Source organism: Sapajus apella, unplaced genomic scaffold (assembly GCF_009761245.1).
Source record: "Sapajus apella isolate SASKATOON/1434 unplaced genomic scaffold, GSC_monkey_1.0 scaffold14, whole genome shotgun sequence".
Classification (NCBI taxonomy): domain Eukaryota; kingdom Metazoa; phylum Chordata; class Mammalia; order Primates; family Cebidae; genus Sapajus; species Sapajus apella.
The window spans coordinates 27,103,356-27,130,372 of record NW_022436954.1 but is presented as its reverse complement, the minus strand read 5'-3'; the positions used below and the strand labels follow the sequence as shown (position 1 = coordinate 27,130,372).

Below are 27,017 nucleotides of genomic sequence, written 5' to 3'. Positions count from 1 at the left end.
AGCTACCAGATGAGATTTAGGTGGGGACACAGAGCCAAACCATATCATGGAGAAAATGTTGAGTGAAATAAGCCAAGCACAGAAAGACAAACTTCACATTTGCTCACTCATTTGTGGGAGCTAAAAATTAAAACAATTAAACTCATGGAGAGAAAGGATAAAATGATGGTTATGAGAGGCTGAGAAGGGTAGTGGGAAAGAAGATGGAATGTTGATGGGTAATGGGTACAAAAATACAGTTCCATACAATAAATAAGATCTAGTATTTAATAGCACAACAGAGTGACTACCATTAGCAATAATTTGTTGTACATTTTGAATAACTGAGGTAGTATAATTGAACTGTTCATAACAGAAAGAAATGAGAAATGCTCGAGGTGATGGATACACCGTTTACCCTGATGTGATTATTATACATGTATGCCTGTATCAGAATATCTCATGTTCCCCATACGTAAATACAACTACTATATATACATAAATATTAAAAATTAGTTTTTAAATGATGGGACTGTTATTTGAACCCAGTGGAAAAAAGACATAAACTGACTATAAATTAGCAAGAGAAAAAAACAAACTTAATCACACACTTACTGGAGTTTACAAAGAAATGTGATGCAAGGAGGTAGTTAGAACTTGGGGTTTACATACTATCTTAATAGGGGAAGGAAAGAGAAAGGGCACTTAAGGGAAAACAAACGGCTTTTTGGAAAGATAAATGGGCCCTCAGGGGAAGAGCTGAGAGATATGATAGTTTTGTGACATCTGTGTGTGGTGCTGATTTCTCATCTCCAGTGATAAGAGTCAATCTTCCCAAGTTCCCACAGGGAGGGAATTTATGACAATTGAATTCTGTTGGGAAGCTCTGCTTTTAATCAGATAGAAGATTTCAGGAACCAAATGCCTTCAGTTCAAAGTAATTTTTATGCTACAATGATGTATTATGGACCCCTTTGAGTATTTCATCACTGACATGGTTTAGAATTGAAGATGTATGGTGATCATAAAAAGCAGAACAACTTTTAATCCTTTTTATTATTGTTTGTAAAATCTCTACAGACAATACACTCCATCACTGCTCATCCCATCTTTACTACCCACTGCAGAGCACTCAAATTCTTTTGTAATTAACCTGTTATTTGCATACGCTGGAAGCTCTATGAAGTCAGAGGACCCATCTGTTTTTCACCTTTACCATTGTATCCCCAGCACCTAGCAAAGCCTGGCACAGTGTAGGCTCTCAATAATATCTGTTCAATGAAGGAAGAAAGGAGCTAACTCAGGTGTGGGTATGGCAGTCCCAGGTACCTTTAGACAACTCAACCCAACCCAACTATGCCTAACTCCCAGGCACCTGTCTATAAAATGGCATGGTCCTCAAATGAATTCATAATGAAGAGAGAACAACAAGAACAAGGCAATTCACTTTTTGCTCATCTAAGTTTCTTTATTTAAAAAAAATTCGGTGATTATGATTGCATGTGTATGTGTGTGTCATTGTACTTTTCATATACTAAATGATATAGAATTGCACACGTAGCTGCTGAGCACTTGAAATGCGGCTCACCAAATTGAAGCGCGCTGTAAGTGCAGAACACCTGCCAGATCTCAAAGGCTTAGTATTTTTTAAAAAGTCACATCAATGTTTTTACTATTCCACATTGAAATTAGAATATTTTAGATATGTTGGATTAATAAAAATATATACTTTTTACAAAAATTGTAAGCCTGCCTGTGATACTAATGATTAGCAAAATCTGACTACAGCTAACTGAAGTTGAAGGCTAGATAGAGACTGAATTCAGAAAAGAACCTCAGGCACTGTCTGACTATCTGAATTAAGAAGGCTGAACTGCTGAAAAGCATTTTATAGACACCATCTTCCTCGGCACTTTTCAACCCAAGTATCTTGACCTACAAGCATGTCATCAGTGTTTTGTTACTAAAAATAATTAAAATTAAGCTTGATAATTAGTTTCCTTTTAATAAAATATAGCATATTCAAGGATACCTTCTTATCAAAGTTATTTTCTCACTTACATACCAATATCCATTCTTTTTTCCTTGTTTAAACAAATGATTTTATTTTAGAATAGTGTTAGATTTACAGTAAAATTGCAAAGATCGTACTGAGACTTCCCACAGGCGCTGCACCCAGTTTCCTATTATTAACATCTTACATTAATATGGTACATTTGTCACAGTTAGTGACATAATATTTACACATTATTATCAACTAAGGTACGTAATACCTTACTCCGGTTTCCTCAGGTTTTCTCTAATGTCTTTTGATTTTGGCCCAGGATCCAATCCAGGATAGGACATTACTTTTAGTCATGATGTTTTCTTAGGCTTCTCTTGAAATTACTGCAGTAATTTCTCAGACTTTTCTTGTTTTTTTAATGACCTTGGCAGTTGTGAGGAAAACTGGTCAGGTATTTTGTAGAACGGCCATCAATTGGGATGTGCCTTGTACTTTTGTCATGATTATTAGACTGGGTGCTCTGGTCTGAATTTTTGTATCTTCCCAAAATTCATATGTTGAAATCCTCACCCAAAGGTGATGGCATAATATTAAGACGTATGGTTTTTGGGTGTATAGAATCCCCTTGGCTCTCTGAAGTTTCACACAAAAATAAAATAAAATAAAATAAAATAAACTTGCAAAAAGCAGATTAACTGGAGAAAAAAAACATACACATTTATTTAACATGTATTCACAGGAGCCTTCAGAATAAAGACCCAAAGATACAGGGGAAATTATCTATGTTTATTTTTAGGTTCAACAAACTATGGACAGCTATGTAGAAATATCACTGGACAAAACAGTATTCTCTAATGCTAATAGACTGAAGGGAAAACCCAGCAAGACCTGTCTAGATTCTTCTTGGCCTGAGCATACATTTGGTCCTTCTGGGTATGGCAGGGCCCTCTTATGACCTGTAGTTAAACAAGGTACATCAGATAATTACTTTATGTCCAGTTTTTACCCAGAAAGGTAGAGGATAAATTAGAATGATATTTTTAGGTTTTATAGCTGACTTTGAAGAAATGGAGTTCTGCTTTCTATGACCTGTCCTGAGGAAGAGGATTCTAGTTTCCACGGCTAAAGCTAGCTTTGGGGGAGAATGGGACTGAGAAACAGAAGGGCAGGAGAAGGTCAGACAAAAACTTTTGCTTCTGAGGCTACTTCAGAGAACTTCATTTTGGGGAATTGTTTTCTGAGCCCTGACAGGTTATTATGTTATGCGGGCAGAGCCCCTGTGAATGGAAATAGTGTCTTTATAAATATAAGAGGCCAAAGACAGGCCCCTGGCCCGACCCTTTCGCTTTGTAAGGCTGCATGGAGAGGATGCTGCCTGTAAACCAGAAAGCAGAAGCCGGCCCTCAACAGACCACCAAATCTGCTTTGTTTTGACTGGAGCCTCAGAGCTGTGAGAAACAAATTTCTGTTGTTTATAAGCCACTCAGTGTACAGCGTTTTGTTATAGCAACCAAATGGACATTGGGGTTATGTGTTTTGGGGGAAAAGACATTGGGGTTATGTGTTTTGGAGGAAAAGACATTGAGGTTATGTGTTCTGGGATTATGGTTTTCTAGGAAAAGACATTGGGGTTATGCATTTTGAGGGATCAAGGGCCATTCTCAGCACAAAATGGCAAGCGTTGCTTATCAGCTTTTCATGGATGATGCTGATGTGATCATCTGGCTGAGGTTTCTCCACTGTGAAGTTACTCTTTGCTTCCCCCTTTCCATACTGTAGTCTTTGGAAGGAAGGCAACATGCACAGCACACACTTAAGGAATGGGGAGACAAATTTTATGAGCCCCATTTTCTAGAAGAAAGGGAGGTAAAAACAGATTAAATACCTGTCTCTAGGTTTCTAGGTTAGTAATTTGCAAAGGCAGATTTAAATAACCCATGCTTGATCAAAAGGTTTCTCTCATGGTCTTTTGGAAAGTCAGTGGTAATTCACTTACAACACAGTTCTGTATTCCTTTGAGATACAGAATCCCATTGTCTTAAAAAAGAGCACAGGCTAGAAGTCAACAGGTGTAGTTCCATCTCTGAGTTTACCCTGAATGGTCATGTCACCTTGGATGTCAAATATCCCCAGCCTCGAGTTCACTCTTCTGGAGAGTTTAGGAATTGGTCTCTGATGTTTGAATTCCAGCCAAGCTACTAAACTGTTGAATCTTGGGCACCTGCTTTGCTGTCTCTAAGGCTCAGTCTTCTCATCTGTAAAATGTCTGTAGCAGGGACAAATCTCAGTCCAGAAATTCATGTGAGTGAGAAATATAACTTTGTTTTTCACAACACAGCTTAATTTACATCTTGAGCTTCACTTGTAGTTGAATGGCAGATCTTTACTTTCATCTGGAATCCAGTCTTCTGCCCTTTCTCTCCGTGGTTGTGATCACATTCCGAGGGCATTTATAACATGCTTAGTTTAAGAGTGCTCACCTGGTCCCCAGGTCATCTGTTCATAGTGGTATCTACAAAAACATCAATCCTTTGGTCCTTTTTCATCAGCCCAGGTTGGTAGCCACAGCTGTGAGTAGTTGATTTTTCTCTTGCATTTCTGTCTTCAATTTCGACCTATCAAATTTCTCAGTCTTAGCCATATCGGATGTGTTGGACATGGTTGCCAAAACGCTCTGTGAATGTGCACCCCTCGTATCCACATTTTCTTTCTTTTTTTTTTTTTTAAGATGAAGTCTCACTCTGTCACTAGGATGAAGTGTGGTGGCGCAGTCTCAGCTCACTGCAACCTCTGCCTCCCAGGTCCAAGTGCTTCTCCTGCCTCAGCCTCCTGAGCAGGTGGGACTACAGGTGCACGCCCCCATGCTCAACTAATTTTTGTATTTTTAGTAGAGATGGGGTTTCACCGTGTTGGCCAGGATGGTTTCTATCTCCTGAGCTCATGAGCCACCCGCCTTGGCCTCCCAATGTGCTGGAATTACAGGCGTGAGCCACCGTGCCTGGCCAAACTTTTCTTACAAAAATACCAATCTGATTGGATTAGAGCCCACTCTGACAGCTTCATTTTAATCCAATCACCTGTTAAAGGCCCTATTTGCAAATACAGTCTCATTCTGAGGTGCTGGAGGTTAGGGCTTCAACATAGAAATTTGGGGGAAGACACAATTCAGCCCATAATGATAGCAAACAAATTCCAGTTAGTTAAATTTGAGAATTTGGCAGACTTTTTATCAAAAATAAATAAAATTAGGCCAGACACAGTGGTTCATGCCTGTAATCTCAGCAGTTTGGGAGGCTAAGGCAGGCAGATCGATTGAGATCAGGAGTTCGAGACCAGCCTGGCCAACATGGTGAAACGCCGTCTCTACCGAAAACATAAAAAAAATTAGCCAGGTGTGGTTGCATGTATTGATAATCCTATCTACTTGGGAGGCTGAGGCAGGATAATCATTTGAATCTGGAAAGCAGAAGTTGCAATGAGTCAAGATCATGCCACCACACTCCAGCCTGGGCAACAGTGAGCCTCCATCTCTAAATAAATAAGCCTCATTATTTCAAGAAAAGCAACTGACAGTATGTGTCGCCGATGATAAAATTTAAGCTTTCAACTGAAAATTTGAATTTGGAGTAATTTTATCCATCATTATGAGCTTGATAGTTTCTCAATATGTAAGAACTTTCCTAATGAAATCAAAGGTAATATTGGCAAGTAGTATTTTATGATATTTTATAATGAAATGTTTGAATATCTGGAAGACGTACATAACCTCAGGGGGCCAGTATTTTCCATGATGTTATAAAATCATGCATGGGTAAAAGATCCATTCAAATTTCAAGACAGGCTAATGGATTTTAGTGTAACAGCGTATAAAGAGTTCACTAATATCGTTTCAGATTCCACACCGAAAATAACCTTTAAGAAACTACCACTTAGCAAATTTTGTGTAGTATCAAAGGATAATATCTGCAATTTGGCAGGCATGATGGCTCACGCCTGTAATCTCAACACTTTGGGAGGCTGAGACAGGAGGACTGCTTGAGCCTAGGAGTTTGAGTCTAGCCTGGGCAACATAGTGAGACTCCATTTCTACAAATAAAAAATAATTAGCTAGCGTGGTGGCATGCACCTCTAGTCTCAGCTACTGGAGGAGCTGAGTTGGGAGGATCGCTTGAGCCTAGGAAATCAAGGCTGCAGTGAGCCATGATCACACCCGTGCACTCCAGCCCAGGCAGCAGAGCAAGATCCTACCTCAAATTACAAAATATAAGAATATTCACAATTACCTAAACAGCCTACTAAAAAGCTTTTTCCTTCTCTAACTGCCAGATCTTCTTCATAAACTTCAACCAAAACAACATATCACAACAGATTAATTGCAGAAGCAGATATGAGAGACCAGCTGACTCCTGTTAAGCCAGACATTTAAGAGATTTGCAAAAATGTAAAGCAATGCCATACTTCTGACTAACTGGCTTTCTGTTTTCAAAACATTTTCTATTAAAAGTGTTATTTAGTTAACATGTAATGCATTTGTTATTTTTAAATGAATCAACTGAAATTTTAATAAATGTTTTCTTATTCAATTTTAATTTCTCATATGGTAACAGACATACTTTGAACATCTACTATATGCCAAATAGTGGGCATTTTATAACTACTGCTTGTAGTACAAAAAAGAAAAGTCGGTCTTTCTCCTTAAGAAGCTCACATCTAGAAGAGGAGATGTTGAAACATCATATAGTCACCATAATTTTATTTGTGCACAAATGAAGGCGTGCAAAGGTGGCTCTGGGAAGGGACAGGCATAACGTTTAACTCTCTTGAGGCATCACTATTTCTCCAAGACCTCCCCTGACTCCCCAAGCTGCAGGCAAAAGGGTAAAGAGGAATCACATAGAAGACGTGGCAGGACAGAGCAGCCCAGGCTGAGAGAATTACACGTTCACATAACCCAAGGAGAGAAAAAGCTGCTCTGCTCAGGGAAAAGCAAATGGTTGTTTAACATGGCGGGTGTGTGGACCACACAAGGATTAGCAGGTGGGGAGGCTAAATTCCTTTTAAAAAGGAAAATAAATAGATGTTGCAAGATATTTCCTTTTTTCACTGTTAACAGATGATAATAGTTAGCTTCCCCATGTCACAGAGGAAATAGGCATGAATGAGTCAGCAGAGATGACCCACCAAAAGGAAACTAGTGCTATGAGATCTGAGTCAGTCTCTTCAAACTAAATCCACATGGTGCCTCGCCTTAGAAAATTAATTTTTCTCCATGGGAAATAATTTTTATATCTTTATATTTAAGCAAACACATAGATTATGTCCTAGAATGCACAATTCATGTGAATGTTTGAGACAAAGTGTAAAACTTAAAGAAATTTACTCTTTGCAGCTAACTGCTTTGGCTCCATGGGTACACTGATATTTTCAGTTATGGTTAGTACTTCAGTGGAGAAGTTTGTTTAGCACGATTTAAGAGTTAACCAGTCATGTGTTCTCTGCAAAAGCCAAGACAGCGCTATAAAGGATCATATTCTTGGAAATACATTTTCACCTTATTCTTCCATATCATTCTTCCATTATGCCCTCAAGTAGAGCTTATTTTTGAGTGACATGCAGCTTGTGGAATTGCTCTCAATTATCCCTTCCTCTTGTCATTTATGCTTTCATTTAAGTTCCTCCCCTTGAGAGTGAGCTGTGCCTAGTAACTTGCTTCTAATCAATAGAATATAATGAAAGAGATGGGGTAAGAGTTTCAAGATTAGACTACTCTGGTCTGAATGTTTGTATCCCCACCCCCAAAATGTATATGTGATGGCATTAGGAAGTGTGACCCTTGGAAGGCAATTAGGTCATAAGGAAAGAACCTTTATGAATGAGAATAGTGCCTTTATAAAAGAGGTCAGAGAGAGACTCCTTGTCCCTTTTCAACCACGTGAGGACATGGCATGGAAGTGCTATCTATGATCCAGGAAATGGGGCCTCTGCAGACATCAACTCTTTCAGTTTCTTGATCTTAGACTTTCCAGACTCCTGAACTATGAGGAAAACATGTCTGTTGTTTATAAGCCATGCAGTTATGATATTTGTTATAGCAGCCTGAATGGACTAAGACAGGTCACGAAAGAAGGACTTTTACTTCGCTCAAATCCACTCTCTGTTCCTCTCTCTTTCCCACCCTGATGAACTCCAGCACTACCTACTGTGAGCTGCCCTGTGGACTCACCCAACAAGCAACTGAGGGCAGCCTTTAGCCAAAGCCATCGGGAAACTGAGGCCCTCAGTGCAGCGGCCCTCAAGGAAATGGATCTTGCCAGCCACCACATGGACGTGGACCTTCCCCAGGTAAGTCTTGAAAGGACAGCAGCCCAGATGGCATCCTGATTATAGTCTATGAGTGACCTTGAACCAGAGGGCCAGTAAAGCTGCCCCGGAATCCTGATCCACAGAAACGCGGAGATTTGAAAAATATGTTGCTGTTTTAAGCCACTACAGTTTGGGCTCCTTTGCTACAAAGCAACACATAACTAATACATTTTCTGTTGTTACGTTGTAAATGGATAAAATTGTTGTGCTTTAATAAAAGAGGAGAAAAATATCTGTGCCAGGTTGACAGAATGTGGCAGGTTGGACTGTGGGAATCCATTCCTCAGGAACAAATGCTTACATGCATTGTCTTTCTCCAAGGCATTCTGTGAAATCTAGTTTTTGACATGCCCTGTCCAATTACCCCCCACCTCTGTGATTACACAAAACCAACAGAGCTGTATGTTCAGTGCCTCCATTCCAAGGGCTGCTACCATGCCCTTAAGTGCTCTAATCTCACTTCTTTTGCTATCAAAAATTCAATAAACATGCTGCATGCTGTGTGTCAGAGCTAACATCTTCTCTCATGGTGAGAAGCCTCTAAACTCAAAAGAGATTTTTATGTCTGTTTTTCCTGTTCAACTTACTAACCTTCTTCCATTTTCTCCTCCTGTCAGTGCCGGTTATCTAGAATAAAGGCTAATAGACAGCATTTGCTTTATAATGCTGCTTTTCTATTCGGGTTTTTAAGTTTGAACTGAATCTAAGTATGGAAGGCAAACTGGACGTTGATCGTGTGAGGGCAGGCACTGGATTCAAAACGGGATGGTGCTTGGGATTCGCCAGCCTTCCAGCCAGCACAGGCCCCCAGGGACTGTTCTTAGAGCCCATGTTAGCTAGGGTTCTCTGAGAGTCGGACTCCAACATGACATCAAATATGCAAGGATTTGATGGGGAAACACCTAAGAGAGAAAGTGGGAGGGAGTCAGAAAATGCTGGGAGAGTCATCAGACTGAGATGAGAGCCTGGCCCTGAGTGGGAAGAGCAGGAAGGGAAGCATCCCAGATTGCCACGCAGTCCAAGGAGGGTTCTGTAAAGCTCTCGGAAAGACTTCAAGCCAAAGCTGAAGTGACCAAAGCTTTACTGGCCCTCTGGTTCAAGGTCACTGCAGCTGGCATAGGAGGATATTCCTTTGTCCCCTAGCAAAGGTCTGCCCCAGTAAGCCTGCTGCACTGGTCCTCGACTGGGAGCATGGCCTCAGCACAGACACAGTGATGGGCTTCAGAGTACAGTGCCTGGGGCCCTTGGTCAAGTACACTGCCCATAGGAGAGGTTTGCAAGGAGCATACTATGGCCAGCATAGAGGCATAAGACAAAAAAATTCTGGCAGCAGTGGGTCAGGGGCCAAAGGAGTATTGTGGAATGATATAGCTCCCCGCTCAGAGGTAACAGCATAGTATTTCTTTGTCTATATTGACAATATGCAATCTTTACATTGTCACCAAAGAAGCAGAACTGTGCCATGTTTCCTGATTTATGTAGGTCATTTTCTGTGTTGTCACATTTTCTATTCATTCACTTGTTCGTTTCTTCTTTTATTCACCCAACAATACTTTTTTGTTTTTTTGAGATGGAGTCTCTCTCTGTCACACAGGCTGGAGTGCAACGGCACGATCTCGGCTTCACTGCAACCTCTGCCTTCCGGGTTCAAGCAATTCTCCTGCTTCAGCCCTCTGAGTACCTGGAACTACAGGTGTGTGCCACTATGCCCAGCTAATTTTTTGTATTTTTAGTAGAGTCAGGGTTTCACCAAGTTGACCAGGATGGTCTTGAACTCCTGACCTCGTGATTTGCCTGCCTTGGATTCCCAAAATGCTGGTATTACAAGCGTGAGCCACCACACCCCGCCTAACAATACTTTTCTTTTCTTTTTTCCCAAGATGGAGTCTCACTTTGTCACCCAAGTTGAAGTGCAGTGGCACGATATTGGCTCACTGCAGCCTCTGCCTCCCAGGTTCAAGCAATTCTTCTGCCTCAACCTCTTGAGTAGCTGGGACTACAGGTGCATGCTGCCACGCCAGGCTAATTTTTGTATTTTCAGTAGAGACAGGGTTTCACCATGTTAGCCAGGATGGTCTTGATCTCCTGACCTCGTGATCCACCCAACGCAGCCTCCCAAAGTGCTGGCATTACAGGCATGCACCATCGCCTTGGGCCAACAATTCTTTTAAGAGTCTAATTCTTCTAGTCACTAGAGAATCAGTGGTAAGTTAGATAGCCATGGAAATAACTTGTTTTAGGAAAAATAGACAATAAAAGTGTGAACAAAAAAGTAAAGAAGAAAATTTCTGATCATTATAAAACCCTAGGGAAAATAAAACAGGATGATCCAATAAAGAATGACTTTTAGTGGTGGAGGAAGAAAATGTATTAATTCTATATCCAATCAAGTTTTCTGCTACTTTCTTTTCCTGTCCTACAGACTCTATTTTGGAACATTAAGATGGGTTGATCTAAACTGACTCCAGTTTGTTTTCTTCCCTGACATAAACATTGGCTTAGACTATACACTCCAGCCTCTGCATTTCCCTAACAATGTTATTGCTGGCAAGCCCTATCCCTCCGATACTGTAAGCTGCCCCGTACATCCGTCTATACACAGGGGACAGGGTTGGTCTTACAGTGATGAATAAAGATTTTTTTCTGTGTTAGTAACTCCTCTAATTTGTCTTGGACTATCATCATTTTTTCCTTTCAAGAAATAAAACCCCAAACAAACAAAGGTCTAACAAGTCATGTGAGAGTAAAGCCTGCCAGGTCACACTCAGTTCTGGGAACGCTCAGCCCTCCCCTAATTAATTGCAATAGTTGAAGCATTAGCCACACAGCTAGATGAGAAGGAAGCATGAAGTGGCGAGAGTGTTGGGCTGGAAATTGGAAAACTTGTATTTTTGCTCCAGCTCTACATTCACTAAATGTGTAATCTCAAATAAATGTCTTCCTTTCTGGTGCCTGCCATTTAGTAAGCACATAATCTATTTTGTTGAATGAGTGGAACAGGATCCTAAACTACCACTGCTCCTATCAGCTAAAGCAGAGATTCAGAGGCTGTAACAAAGAGACCTCAAAATATAGTGGCTTAACCAGCAAAGAGGTTTATATCTCTCTGATGCAACAGAATAGTGGTAAGGAGGGAAGGTTGGCAGCTCTGCTCTGTTAGGATATCCTGGGACCCAGGTTTCTTCTATTTTCTTCCTCTAGATCCTTTTAGGGTGGTGCTACATGGCTGATGCTGGTTCAGCAGCACCACAACCCAAGTACCAGCCTAAGAGAATAGGAAAAGAGAGCGGATGTGAAAGATGTACACTCCTGCTCCCATTCTCATTCCATTAGCAAGAAGCTGATCACGTGGCCACAACAAGCTTCAAGGGAAGCTGGGAAATGTGGCCTCCAGCTGATTAGCCATGTTCCCTGAAAGCACCTATGGAGTAAGGGAGAATTTTCTTACTAAAAGAGAAAAGGGGAGAACAGACATAGTTGAACATTTAGCAGGCTCAGACATGCCTATAACTGTACTCCAGTCTATTATTCTATTGAGGAATGAATTTTATTGTCATACGATCATTTAATTTTATTTGGCTTCATTTTTTTTTTTACCCAGGATTTTGCACTGATTCCAGCTTTAAACCTACTACTGACCTAAACCTAGTGACTTTGACTATGTATGTGTGTTTGAATGTGAGGTCCATGGCTCCCATAGGCTCCCCACCAGGGGAGTCTTACAATTTTTTATGAGGATATTTTTAATCGGAGGTTCTCCTTTTGATCATAGTCTTAGAATTGAGTTTTACTATCTTCTGCATCGTTCTACTGGCTCATGATCACATCATACCACAGGATTCCAGGGCCCTTGTTTATTCCAGTGTCACAGATGGAAGCTTTGCAAAGAAATGTTGGGTTAGCACAAAATAAGGCCAAATAAGTTGATAGTATACTTTACAGAGGGAGTTTCCATAGCAGTTCAAATACAGAAATTGTGGAAAATTGGGTCATCACATGGCACCCTGTAGCATAGACATGCCAAATTTAAAAGAATTAATGAGGCAGCAGTCAATATCATGTTTTCATTTGAGAGATAATTTGGTTTCAGCAAAACACATCATCCTTCCCATTAAATTAATGTTGTTTAATTGAATTACATTGACTTTGTAGTTTTGTTTGAATTTAACTTGTATTGAATTACATAATTTAACTTCTTTTTGGTTTTATACATAGATCAGAGCCATAAGGATAAATTTTAAAGTAGCATTGTAATCAAACAATTTAAGTAAACACTGGGAGGAAAAATGGACATTGCTTTTTTCTTTCAAAAGGCTCCATTTATTACTAAAGGTTTAGGAGCAGAGTTAACATGAAGATTTTTAAACTTGCAAGTATGTGATCTGTCCTTACAGTGATTTTCTCTAGACTATGATTCTAGTAGATCCTAAATATTTTTACCCTGGAAATACTTGCTTTAGACCTTGTCCACACTCACCACTCAACCTCAATGCCTACTCAGTTGCTGCCAACTTTAGAAGAAGAAGAAACATGGAATTGTGTAATATTTTCAGTATTTCATGAATCAAAGAAACTTTGCCCAAGAGGGTGGGTAGTTTACTCTCACTGTTAGTTGATTTCTGTTGCATGAAAGGACAGGAAAGTGAAAAGTTCCTTCCTTTGCCTCTTGTCTTACCCATGACTGCAGTTTCTAGGGTAACTGCATGAAAAGGGCAATAAACATTCCACCTCCCCCAATGCAATGGTGTAAAAAATGACATATAGAGAGGCTCTGCAGCAGGGCATACATCAGTCTATCTGGTGCTTGGAGATCCATTGGGATGAGAGGTGCTATATAACTATAAGTTATAGAGATGCTTAATCAACCATTCTCCCGCCGACTTGTGTTCTGCCAGTGATTTACTGGCACCTCTGTTTACCTACAAGATAATGGTCCTGGTGGGCAAGAGTATGAGGAAATAAATGACTAGGTGGGTGATTAATTGTCCTCGTGCAACACAGAATCTGGTACCAAGATCATTATTTCTATTGTATGACAAGAAAGAAAGAAGGCACAGCAAAACAGTGTGCATAAATAATGTGAGAAAGATTTCTTCACTGCTCAGGAAAGTTTTGCTGTCCCATTCTTTTCAGACTTTCTGAAGGGGCCTGTTCCATAGTGTTTATTCTCACCTCTCTCTTGAATCTTCAGAACTGATCTTTACCAATCCATTTGATAGGAGGCTAACAGATATTTGGGGGATAGTTTCCATCCCATTCCCTACCAATTGCAAAGGGAGTATGGAATTGCTACTTTGCCCATTCTGGAGCTTAACAATGCAAGCCCCCTCCTAGGAGAGAGTTCTGGGTTCCAAAAATAAGAGGCAGCAGGGAAGAATATATATTTGGTTTGAATGAAAACTATGAGTAAGGGCAGAGGAATATGGAGAACAGTTCAGGACCCAAAGGCATCGGCTTTCAACATTTTATTTTAATTAACTAAATCAAGCATTTAGCTCAGGTGTTCTCAATCCCAGCACATATTAGAAACACTACACTTGGGAGCCTTCAAAAAAAAAAATTCCAATGCCCAGATTTCACCTTAGACCAATTAAATCAGAAAGAGGTCAATACCTTTTAAAATAACTGACCAAATGGAAACAAAGTTCCTGGTCCTTGAAAGTAACTCTTTGGGAGACTTGGAGCATTGATTTCATCAGGGAATCCCTTATCAGTCTACAGAGAGCAGCGAAGAAGAGCAAAGCACAGGCTGCTGTGGACTGTTCCAACTTCAACATTACTGCTTCCAATAGGAGGAAATAAATCACTGAAGAAGAACTGTGCCTGATTTTAGCTAGCCTGGGCTTTAATAGCCCATCAGCTTTGGTTTAAATGCTTTTTGATAGCACTGAGTATTTGACCTTAAGCAAAGCACTTGAATTCAACCTTGACATTTACCATAATTAGACAAAGAAGATTTTGCTCATTAAATATTATTTTTGTTTCTTGGACCATGAACTGAATTGTGAATGATCTCCAGTTTCAGGCAATGCAATGGCATGAGCCTCAGTTCCTTGCAGCTGGTAGCAGCTATGAGCCCCAATCTGCCCTTAACAGAAGGCAGGAGGCAAGGCTGGCATTTCCCACAGACTCTCTTTGCTACTTGCAGCTACTGAGAAATGTCACAGAGGCTGGCATCCACCAAAGAGAGGATGGGTAAAGGGCCAGAGAGGTAGGCAACCCCATGCCAATTCTCGTGGATATGAACTTTAATGCCGTGGAATCCCAACCCACTGAGATAAAGGAGTGGATCATTTTTAGCAATACTCACCCAGTTCAAGTAGAAACTCTTAACTCCCTCCTCATCACAGCAGTAAGGCTTTGTCAGTTATTTTGTAAAATATCTTCTGCCATGATTGATTGGACCAGATGTGGGCAATTCACTCAAGTTAGATTGAACAAAGTTCTCACAGGAACTGCAAATGGAATCAAGAAAAAGAGAATATGACTTTGGATGACCAGACCTGTACAATGGACATGTTCCAGCCGCCACTTGAATTGAGAAGCAGAGAAAGCAAGGCTCCAGGGAAGAAGAAGAATGGAACGGAGATCAGAGGCAAGAGACCCAGAATGAGTATGGCCTGTGTGTGTCCTGATCCCTGATCTTAGAGCTTTTCAAAGCCCCATTTTGTTCCTATTGTTGGCTTCCAAAAACCACTCCTGTGTCTTTATAATAAACTCCCCTGTGAGAAAAAGTGAGCTTTAACTGCTTTGTTTGTTCTTTCATTAATGCTTAAATTTTTTTAGAGCAGTTTAAGGTTCAAAGCAAAATTGAGAGGAAGATATAGAAATTCCTCCTGCCTCCACAAACGCATGGCCTTCCCCACTATCAACATCTCCCACTGGAGTTGTCCATTTGTTAACATTGATGAGCCTACATGAGCTCACCATTTTCACCAGGGTTCATCGTTTACATGAGGGTTTACACTTGGTGGTTTCTGTTCTATGGGTCCGGACATAGGTATAATGACATGTATCCACCATTGTAGTATCATATCTAGTCGTTTCACTGCCCTAAAAATCCTCTGTGCTCTGCGTTTTCACTCCTCCTTCCCCCTCGACCCCTGTCAGCCACTAATCTTTTTACTGTCGTCACATTTTTCCTTTCTCAGAACATCACATAGTTGGAATCATACAGCATACAGCCTTTATAGATGGGCTTCTGTCACTTAGTAATATACATTTAAGGTTTCTCCATGTAGAACTGGTTTTTGTTATTTACAAACATGACCAAAGCAAAGCAGATGGGGAAACATCTCTTCCTGTTCCCTTCCTCAACATTATTTACTTTCCCTCCTTTCTTGATGTGGTGTCTGGGGACCAAGTCATCCACTTAAAACCAAAATCTAGGCTGGGCATGGTGGCTTACGCCTGTAATGCCAGCACTTTGGGAGGCTAAGGCAGGCAGATCACTTGAGCCCAGAAGTTTGAGACCAGCCTAGAGAACATGGTGAAACCCTCATCTCTACAAAAAATACAGAAATTAGTCAGGTGTGGTGGTGCACGACTGTAGTCCCAGCTACTCAGGAGACTGAGGTGGGAGCATCACCTGAGTGCAAGAGGTCAAGGCTACAGTGAGCCATGATTGCACCATTGCGCTTTAGCGTAGGTGACAGAGAAAGACCCTGTCTCTAAAACAACAGCAACAACAAAAATTCAGACATAATCTCTCACTCTCTGGAATCTCCACCCACTGAGAAGAGATAGTGGATTCTTTTTGGCAACATCTTTCCTGTTCACAATGAGATCCATAACTCCCTTGTGATGGCTAATTTTACGTGTCTACTTATCTGGGCCACAGTGCCCAGATATTTGGTATATTATTCTGGATGCTTCTGTGAAGATGTTTTTTGGATGAGATAAATTTTGAGTAAAGCAGATTACCCTCCATAATGTGGGTGGGTCTCGCCCAATCAATTGAAGGCCTTAATAGAACAAAGACTGATGTCCCCTCCCCAAGCAAAAAGAAATTCTTCTAGCAGACTGTCTTTGGACTAAAACTGCATCTCCTCTCTGAATCTGCAACCTGCTGGCCTTCCCACCTCTCCCATCTAATTTTGGACTCACCAAGTCTCCACAATCATGTGAGCCAATTCCTTAAAATCTCTCTCCACCCGCCCTGCCCCCTGCCGCCCCCATCTCTCTCTGTCTCCATATATTTACATATATAGCAGACATCCGTCCTGTTGGTTTTGTTTTTCTGAAGAGCTAGAGAACTCTGACTAACACATTCCTCCTCATCTACAGCAGAGTGCCTCTGGCTATTATTGTCTCAATTCCCTCCTTGTATTTATTTGTGATGTTTTAGAATTGCAATTAACTGACAATATGAAGAGCGTGTGGCAAAATGGAATGAACGCTGGACCCAATTCAACTAATTAGTAGGGGTAATTAGTTGGGCAAGTCACCAATCCTGAGCAAGTCACTTAACTTCTCTGAATCTCTTCCTAGACTACAGCATTCCTAAGGATCCTCCTAGTTTCATAACATCTCAATGACAGATGAGTCACTCCCTGTTCTGTTGGCTTTCACCAAGATTTGGGACACACAGTTTTAGGTGGCTGTCTCTTTCTTTGCCATATTTTTCCTTGGTTGGAAATCTTGTTTCTGCTCCTATAATCCTTTTGCCATTTTGGAGCTGGGGAAGGGAAGACAAATGGCATACAACAAGGAAGAAGAAGGATATGGGGACAGTTCTTGTTGGAGAGAAGGGGAATATAGAAAGTGCTTTCATGGAGGAAGGAGCTTAGAAGAGGGCTGAAGAGAGGATGAGCAAGTGAGACACAGGGTACTGAATTTCCCTCAACATCCAGATCAAAACCCCAGGCTGGGCTGGGTGTGAGCATGCACTGGGACTTTAAGGAAGCTTTGGAGAAACCTAATAAGGCCATGGCTGGTGCTCTCCTTCCCCAGGTACAGCCTGGGAGAGCACAAGCCTATGGGAAAAGTCTGTATTTCCAAAGGGTGCTGTGTACATCAGGTACAGGTACTATGTGGCAGCATGGGCAGAAGTGGGTGCCTGTATAGCCAGGCCCTGAGATAGCCTCATTTTACCCCACCCTACTATTCTTTTGGCTTCAGCAGAGCACAGAGAAGATCTGGAAAGTTCTCAGGGACCAATAAAAGGGGAGACAAAGGTAACTAAGAACTAAGAATTGAGAAGGCTGCCTGCAAGTGCTCACTGAGACACAAAATGGGGAAACCCTGTAGGAGGGGCCACAGGGAGGTCTGGTCAGGTCTGGGGGGCTTACGGAGCTTGTGGCCATGTCTTAAAGGACCAATATCACCAGTAAAATCTCAGGTGCCTGGAGTCAGCAGCAGGAGATGGCTGAGGTTGTATTCCATGGGCTGAGAGAACGTTCACCAGGTCCACCAGGCTTTGCATTGAGGCAAGGAAGGCTATAAGGCCAGAAGCTGGGGCCCAGAGAACAGTGGCCCAGAGGACCACATGCAGTTGAAGAACTCCTCCTCTCTGCTGTGAGGATACCTAAGGTTCTGTTTCCCTCCACTTCAAATGCCATATTGAAAAAGAGTAGAAAGAAACTTCTTGAAGAGAGAAAAACAGACATGGTAGGAAACCATTTCAGAATATTTGCTCAAAGGGAATGATTTTGAACTGAAAGAGACTGGGTTCTCTTTTACTGGCATGTCTATTTTTGTTTTTGTTTTTCCTCCTACTCCTATAGGGGCTTCAGAGCGGAAGAAGATCTATTATTAAAATAAAGGAAGTTCCTTTCTGATTTTGCACACCTGAGCTGTAGTGTATAAAGCTGTAACTGTGATCGAGGATCAAGAAGGGGAAGCCTTTCTTGCCTCCATGCCTTGGAAGGAGAGGTGCTCTTCTCCCACCCTGTTGGAAGAGAGAAATTCAGGGATGACTCCAAGGATGCCAGCTACTTTTAGGATGTGACTCACTGTCCCTTAGGATACATCACTTTGATAACAAGCCAAAAATATGAGCACTGAGTTGTAGAAAGAGGGCTTGAGTCCCTCCCTCCTCCTGATGCTATAGTAAGTTGCAGAAAGAAGACCTGGGAGAGGCACCAGGGATCCTAGTTTGTGGGTGAGAAAGCTAAGCCAGGGAGTGGCCTCTGCCAGATTTTGCTTGACCAGCTGAGGAGCTCAACAGGGAGAGTGTGCTGTTGCCCCTGCTTTTGTCAGTTTCCTTACCTGTTACACTGATACACTCCAGGAGCTGTTAGGGCTGAGGTTTTCAGAAGAGGTACCAGTCTTGCAAGTCGACAAGAGGAAAGAATGGAGGGCACCCCATGGGAACCGAAACTGCCTCTGCCATGAGTATGACACAGCTCAAAATCAGCTTGGAGAGCTCTCTGTGTCCAAGTATAATCCAGTTCTGCCTGTTCTGTTGTCATCTTACATTACTATTTATCCCCTTAGCCCTGTCACACTAGTCCATGGTTTTTCTGATCAGACCCATTATTTCTTGAGAATTATCTGAAAGTGAAAAGTGAGTTCTAATACTACCTCTTACAATGCAGTTGCTAAAACTGCATCCCTAAAAACAAGGAGCTTTCTACAACCATATCTCCACCACCCTAGCTATCTCTGTTCTTAGTAGCTACTGCTCAGATCCATGCAAGGACTTGAATCACCATTACCCTCACCAGTTCTGCAAATATGCTTTCTGTACGGTCATCACTCTTGTGTGTATACAATATGCAAGGCACAGCAGTAGACATTTGAAATGTATCTTGTTTAATCCTTACAATAGTCATGAGACGAGTACAATTAGCCCTATTTTACAGAAGAAATGAAAGCAGGAAAGGTTAGAAAGTGAGTAATTTGCAAATGCAGGAGTCAAAAATACGGGTCTCTCTTTAACCAGAGCCCATGCTCCTTTCATGATAGAGCACTGCTTCCTTATCGCCTGCTCTAACCCCAAAGCTACCTGCGGCCACACACCAAGGCCTTCTCTCCATGCTGCTGCTGTTGCTGCCGCTGCTGCAAAACGAGAGCTCCTATGTAACTCTCTGATCTTTCACCGTCATTTTTGTGGAAAGACAACTTCTGGATTAAGTTCAGAACTGAAATGGACTTCACTAACTGAATTGAACTGAAAAAAATCTCACCCATCTTCAGAGACCCTTCATTTCTTGTTTCCATTATCAATTGCTTCAGCAACAATAGTGAAAACATGTCTGTTTATGTGTATGTGCAATATCTTTCTTTCGGGTGTCTACAAAAAGATGATGTAGAGAGAACTGACATGTCTAAATGATTGTATGACAGTTTATATTATGCCCCATTGCTGTCTCAGGAGAACTGTCCAAATATCAACTACAGGGCAAAAATGACTTCACCAGAAGGTAAATGCAAAACCAGGAAATGCTTTCCAGAATTTTGTCAACATTTTTTAAACATCCTAATTGTTGGACATATTATAGTTAGTCCATAAGGATGGCAAAGGCCATTTTCCTTGTGCATCCTATTTCCTCATTTATATTGGTAGAATGCATACCTTCACTTTTAGAATAATGTCCCAGTTTTGTCCTTCCTGAACTTTCCCCCTTCTTGTCATTGGTTATTTCTCTCTCTCCTTCCGGTGGTTATTGATGAGTTATTGAGGCATTACTTAATCATGCCCTTCTCCCTTCCATGTTCTCAAACAATTGAGAGGTATACAAAGGAATCAGACAGAGGTCCTAATAGTATCGGTACTACTGGCTACCTGGACGGGTGAATGGCAACTGTCCCTGTGATCTGAATGAGTTTTCTATTCCACACTGAGTTATACTTAGCCACCTTTTCATGGTCACAGCTGCTAAACAACTGCAAGACTTTCCTCTTGAAGGCAGAGCGTGCCTTGGCAGACTCACCACGTGAAAGAGGCAGGAAAAGAAAGAAGAATGTATGCCAGCTTCAGGCCATCTAACCTAAGAAAGGGAGCCACAGAGAGTGTAAGGCCTTAAAAATCATTGCTAAAATGCCTCCCTACATGTATGCCCCCTGGCAATGTGGGGTTGCTACTGCTCCCATCACTTGCCTTGGCCAATGGAAAGCAGTAGATTCATGGTAAGCAATTTCTTTTTTTTTTTTTTTTTTTTTTTTTTTTATAGATGGTGTTTCGCTCTTGTTACCCAGGCTGGAGTGCAATGGCGCGATCTAGGCTCACCGCAACCTCCGCCTCCTGGGTTCAGGCAATTCTCCTGCCTCAGCCTCCTGAGTAGCTGGGATTACAGGCCCGCGCCACCATGCCCAGCTGATTTTTTGTAGTTTTAGTAGAGACGGGGTTTCACCGTGTTGACCAGGATGGTCTCGATCTCTTGACCTCGTGATCCACCCGCCTCGGCTTCCCAAAGTGCTGGGATTACAGGCGTGAGCCACCGCGCCCTGCCAATGGTAAGCAATTTCTGAGCTTAACAGAAATTGCTTACCATCATTCTGCTGCTTTCCATTGTCGCTTAAGGTCTAAGTCAAGTGACCTCTGCATTCCCTTTCTCGGAATTCACCCACCAAGTGAGGAAGCCCAAGCTAGCTAAATCAGTGGAAAGGCCTTATGGATAAAAACCAAAGTGCCCCAGCTGACACTTCAGCCAACTGCTAGGCCTGTAAATGACATCATCCAGGATCAGCCAACACCAATCAACATGCCAAGTGACCACAAATACGTGAATGAACCCAACAAACACCACACAAATGGAGATGAACAATCTCAGCTGAACCTTGCCCAAATTGCAAGGCCACAAAACCTTCAGTAAATAAATTAACACATGAACAGAGCATGCTCAGTAATTGTTATTCAGCCTCACCAATTAGATAAGTCCCTCTGGTATAAGGCTAGACAAGCAGTGTGGCTTTAATATGGTTTCGACAGAACATGAGGCATGGGGTAATATCCCCACTCAGGAGTTATGAATTCCCCGGCTATCGTGTACGCTAATGTCTTCCATAGGCACAGAAAGGCACTTTAACCACTGACCATTATTCAAGGATCCAATGAAAAGTAGAGTATATGCTTCCTATTGCTGCTGTAACAGATTGCCACAAAGTTGGTGGCTTAAAATGAAACAAATTAATTATCCTATATTTCTAGAGGTCAGAAGCCTGAAATGGGTTTACTGGGCTAACATCAAGGTGTCAGCAAGGCTGCATTCCTTCTAGAGGCTCTAAGGGTAAATCCTTTCTCTTGTGTTTTCCAGCTGTCAGAGGCTCCACGTATCCCTTGACTTCAGACACCCTTCCATCTCCAAAGCCAGCAATGGCCAGCTGAGTCTTTCTCAGCCACTCTGACTTTTCTACCTTCCCCTTCCACACTTAAGGACCCTTGTGATTACATTGAGCCTATCTGGATAATCCAGGATGCTCTATTTTAAAGTCAACTGATTAATAACCTTAATTCTGTTTGCAACCTGAATGGAAACTGTCCCTGTGATCTGAATGAGTTTTCTATTCCATACTGAATTATACTTAGACACCCTTTCATGCAACCTGCATTTCCCCTTGCCATATAACATAACAACATATTCACACGTTCAGAGATTAGGTCAGGGGCATCTTTGAGGCATGGGGGCATTATCTTATCTACCACAAATAGTGATCTCAGAGAAAGTAGCATCATACTACTCAGGAAAAATTAACACTCAGTTTTGGTGTTTTTTTTTTTTTTTTGAGACAGAGTCTCATTCTGTCACCCAGGCTGAGTGCAAGTGCTGTGATCACAGCTCACTGCACCCTCAACCTCCAGGGCTCATGTGATCCTCCCACCTCAGCTTCCCAAGTAGCTGGCACTCCAGGCATGCGCCACCATGCCCAGCTAGTTTTTTTATTTTTTGTAGAGACAGAATTTCACTATGTAGCCCAGGCTGGTCTTGAACTCCTGGATGTAAGCAATCCTCTTGCCTCAGCTGCCCAAAGTGCTGGCATTACAGGCTAAGCTTCCGCATCCGGCTACACTCAGTTCTTTACTTCCACCTCGCCTGAAAGTAGGGATAAGAAGAAGCCATATTTCGTGGTATGTTTTGGAGTCGATCATGTAAGACAGACATAGAGCCTTGTTGAAAACAAAATACATTTTATCTCTTGCTTCATTCTAATAGCCCTGTGAAGGCCAAGTTGACAGACTGTCTAGCTTCCCTCTCAATCATGTTGCCAATAACAACATTGAACCAGTGCTGGGGCCTTCGGGCCGGACACTGTCAACAATGCAGGCCTCACCGAGAGACAGGCAATCTTTCTCAGTCTGTCAGATGCTACAAGATTTCTGATGGCAATGGCAGGGACAGCACTCAACTTCCTGCTTCCATCAGTCTACTGAGTGGTAGGAGAGAAGCAGTACAGCAGCCTCCCTTGCCAGAAGCCAGAAAAGGAGATGGATGGATTAAACAATACAGAACTCTTATGGCTGCTTGACCATTTTCTTCTTGTAATTGAATGCTAAAAGGATGACTTGAAAAAAGAACAGTTTGTCCCACAAAGGTGCATGCCTTGCCATATCTGTTAAAGGGTACAAGACACAAAGGGTCATCCCTACAAATGCGATATGCATTCATTCACTCTAGGTCCCATACAAGTGAGAGTGTCCTTTCCCTACTTCGTGTTTTTGTTTGCTTTGTTGAAGATTAACTGGCTGTAAGTATTTGGGTTTATTTCTGGGTTCTCCATTCTGTTCCACTGGTCTATGTGCCTATTGTTATATCAGTATCATGCTGTTTTGGTGACTATGGCCATACAGTACAGTTTGAAATCAGGTAACGTGATGCCTCCAGATTTATTCTTTTTCCTGAGTCTTGATTTGGCTATGCAGGCTCTTTTTTGGTTCCATGTGAATTTTAGGATTTCTTTTCTAGTTCTGCGAAGAATGGTGGTGGTATTTTCATGGAAATTGCATTGAATTTGTAGGATGCTTTTAGCAGTAGGGTCATTTTCACAATATTGAGTCTACCCATCCATGAGCATGGAATGTGTTTCCATTTGTTTGTGTCTTCTGTGATTTCCTTCTGCAGTGTTTGTTGTTGTCCTTGTAGAGGTGGAGGTCTTTCACCACCTTGGCTAGATATATTCCTAAGTATTTTATTTATTGTTTTGCAGCTACTGTAAAGGGGGTTGAGTTCTTGATTTGATAGCCACTGTTGGTATATAGTAGAGCTACCGATTTGTGTACATTAACTATGTATCCTGAAGCTTTGCTGAATTAATTTATCAGTTCTAAGAGCTTCTTGGAGAAGTCTTTAGGGTTTTCTAACTTTACAATCATACATCAGCAAACAGTGACAGTCTGACTTCCTCTTTACTTATTTGAATGCCCTTTCTTTCTTTCTCTTGTCCGATTGCTTTGGCTAGGACTTCCAGTACTTATGTTGGATAGAAGTGGTGAGAGTGGCACCCTGTCTTGTTCCAGGTCTCAGGGGGAATGCTTTCAACTTTTCTCCATTCAGTATCATGGTGGCTGTGAGGTTGTCATAGGTGGTTTTTATTACATTGAGGTATGTCCCTTGTATGCCGATTTTGCTGAGGGTTTTAGTCATAAAGGAATGCTGGATTTTGTCAAGTGCTTTTTCTGTGTCTATTAAGATAATCACGTGATTTTCGTTTTTGATTCTGTTTATGTGATGTATCACATTTATTGATTTATGTATGTTAAAGCCATCCCTGCATCACTGGTATGAAACCCACTTGATCCTGGTGGATTATCTTTTTGATATGCTGTTGAATTCATTTTGCTAGTATTTTGTTGGGGATTTTTGCATCCCCAATAATACAGGGATATTGGACTGTAGTTTTCTTTTTTTGTTATGTCCTTCCCTGGTTTTGGTATTAGGGTGATACTGGCTTCATAAAATGATTTAGGGAGGATTTCCTGTTTCTCTATCTTTTAGAATAGTGTCAATAGGATTGGTACCAATTCTTTGAATGTCTGACTGAACTCAGCTGTGAATCCATCTGGTCCTGGGCTTGCTTTCATTGGCAATTTTTTTAATCACCATTTCAATTTCGCTGGTTATTATTGATCTGTTCAGAGATTCTATATATTCCTGATTTAATCTAGGAGGGTTGTACATTTCCAGTAATTTATCCATCTCTTCTAGGTTTTCTATTGTGCAAAAGTAACTGTGGTTTTTGCCATTAAAAATAATGGCATTTTGCCATTATTTTTAATGGCAAAAACCACAGTTACTTTTGCACCAATTCAATAGCTTATGCACATAAAGATGTTTACAGTAGCCTTGAATAATCACTTGTATTTCTGTGATATCAGTTGTAATATCTCCCATTTCATTTCTAATTTAGCTTATTTGGATCGTCTTTTTTTCTTGGTTAATCTCACTAGTGGTCTGTCAATTTTATTTATCTTTCCAAGGAACCAGTTTTTGTGTCATTTAACTTTTGTATTTTTTGTTTGTTTGTTTCAATTTCATTTAGTTCTTCTTTAAGCTTCGTTATTTCCTTACTTCTGCTGAGTTTGGGTTTGGATTTATTAATCACTAATTTTTTGATACAAAATAATTTAGAAAATCAAATAATTGCATGAGTTTTTTATTTAATGCTGCTTTCTGAGTTGCAAATGAAAGAAAAGACTTTTGAGGACTTTATTGTTGTATGCTTTCCCCTTACCTTTGTTACCTAGGAATTTACTTGCTTAAACTTTTTATTTTTATTTTTATTTACCATTTCCTTCTATTATTGTGTGTGTGGTGTGGGATGGGGAGCCCTATGAGAAACAAGTAAGTTTGACCTTGAAAATAGCTCCAAGGCTGTCTAATTGGGCAGCTGAAGTAGTCTTTTGGGATCTAGAGTCATGAAGGTCATCTCTCATAAATTCCTGTTCCTTTTGTGCACTATGGGTAAAAGTAGAGAGAATATATTCTATTCAAGGATGGCCTATCTATATGAAGAGGTCAAAAGCATTGAAATGAAAAAAAAAACAAAAAACTGGAGCTAGTGACATTGCTGACAGATTCCAACATTTCTCCGCACTGTTTTGTAATTCAAAAAGAAAAAGAAAAAGAAAATGTACTTCTCTGCTAAGAACAGCAATGGCTTGATTATACTCATTGGGGTCAGATGACTAGGGACTAAAACACATGATGCCTCAGTGTAAAAGTAGGTGGGTAATTCTATCTTCTAATTTTCTATTTTAACAATCAGGAAACTTTCAGTAAATTGGGTCCCCATAGGGTAATTCCCAATTACTTCCTCCCCCTATAATAAAATAAATAGAATATGAGACTAACATCAAAATACACAATATGAAAACTTTACATATTTAATCTAATTTAATGTGGTAAAATAAAACATAGACTGTTTTTCCTTGGAATGTCATGTTCTTAAAAATACTTAAAAATGTCCATTTTTGTTAAAGGTACTCTAAACTAAAAGCAACACATAAAGATATCAGGAGTATTTTACCATCTTTTCTGCCATTGTTTGTGAATGAAGTGTCTTCAACCCTCATGTGTCTTTGTTGAAACATTGTTGGCAGAAGCCATGAAAAATAAATAATGCCAACCCAGTGGACATAGAACAGACTGTGGATAAATTCAGACTGCAGCAATTTGAGACACCAAATGGTACAATGCTTCTAATCATTGATGTTTCCATGTTGTGAAAAAGGTGTGAAATGCATTTGATCATCATGGATTATCTTTTTGATATGCTGTCAGATTCGGTTAGCTGGTATTTTGCTAAGGATTTTTGCATCCATGTTCATCAGGGATATTGGCTTGTAGTTTTCTTTCTTTGCTATGTCCTTTCCTGGTTTTGAAATTAGGGTAATACTGACTTCATAGAATGACTTAGGGAGGCTTCCCTCTTACTCTATCTTGTGAAATACCGTCAATAGGATTGGTATCAATTCTTCTTTGCTTGTGTGGTAAAATTCGGCTTTGAATCCATCTGGTCATGGACTTTTTTGTTGTTGGTGGTAATATTTTTTATCACCATTTCAATCTCACTGCTTGTTATTGGTCTGTTCAGTGTGGTGCTGGGATAATTGGCAAGCTACATGCAGGAAAATGAAACTGGATCTTCATCTCTCATCTTATACAAATATCAACTCAAGCTGGATCAAAGACTTAAATCTAAGACCGGAAACTATAAAAATTCCAGAAGATAACATCAGAAAACCCTTCTAGACATTGGCTTAGGCAAAGATTTTATGACAAGAACTCAAAAGCAAATGCAACAAAAACAAAAATAAATAGGTGGGGCTTGATTAAAGAACTTTTGCATGGTAAAAGGAACAGTTAGCAGAGTAAACAGACACCCACAGAGTTGGAGAAAATCTTCACAATCTATACATTCAACAAAGGACTAATAATATCCAGAATCTACAAAGAACTCAAACAAATTAGCAAGAAAAAAACAATCCCATCAAAAAGTGGACTAAGGACATGAACAGACAATTCTCAAAAGAAAATATGCAATGACCTCCAGGTTCATCCAAGTTCCTGCAAAGGACATGAACTCATTCTCAGCAAACAGACACAAGAACAGAAAGCCAAACGCCGCATGTTCTCACTCATAGGTGTGTGTTGAACAATTAGAACAAGTGGACTCAGGGAGAGGAGCATCACATACTGGGGGCAGTTGTTGGGGGGTAGGGGAGAGATGGGGGGGTGGGGAGGGAGAGGAGAGCGGGGAGGGATAACATGGGGAGAAATGCCACATATAG

At 40.9% G+C, this 27,017-nt stretch overlaps 1 long non-coding RNA gene across 1 annotated transcript; it reads left to right on the top strand.

The window, feature by feature from the left end:
• The first annotated feature begins 223 nt into the window (after positions 1-223).
• On the top strand, positions 224-21,370 carry LOC116555122. The gene is made up of 3 exons (XR_004270387.1): positions 224-454; positions 9,259-9,261; positions 21,357-21,370. It is a non-coding gene; the product is annotated as an uncharacterized LOC116555122 (long non-coding RNA).
• The last annotated feature ends 5,647 nt before the right edge of the window (positions 21,371-27,017 follow it).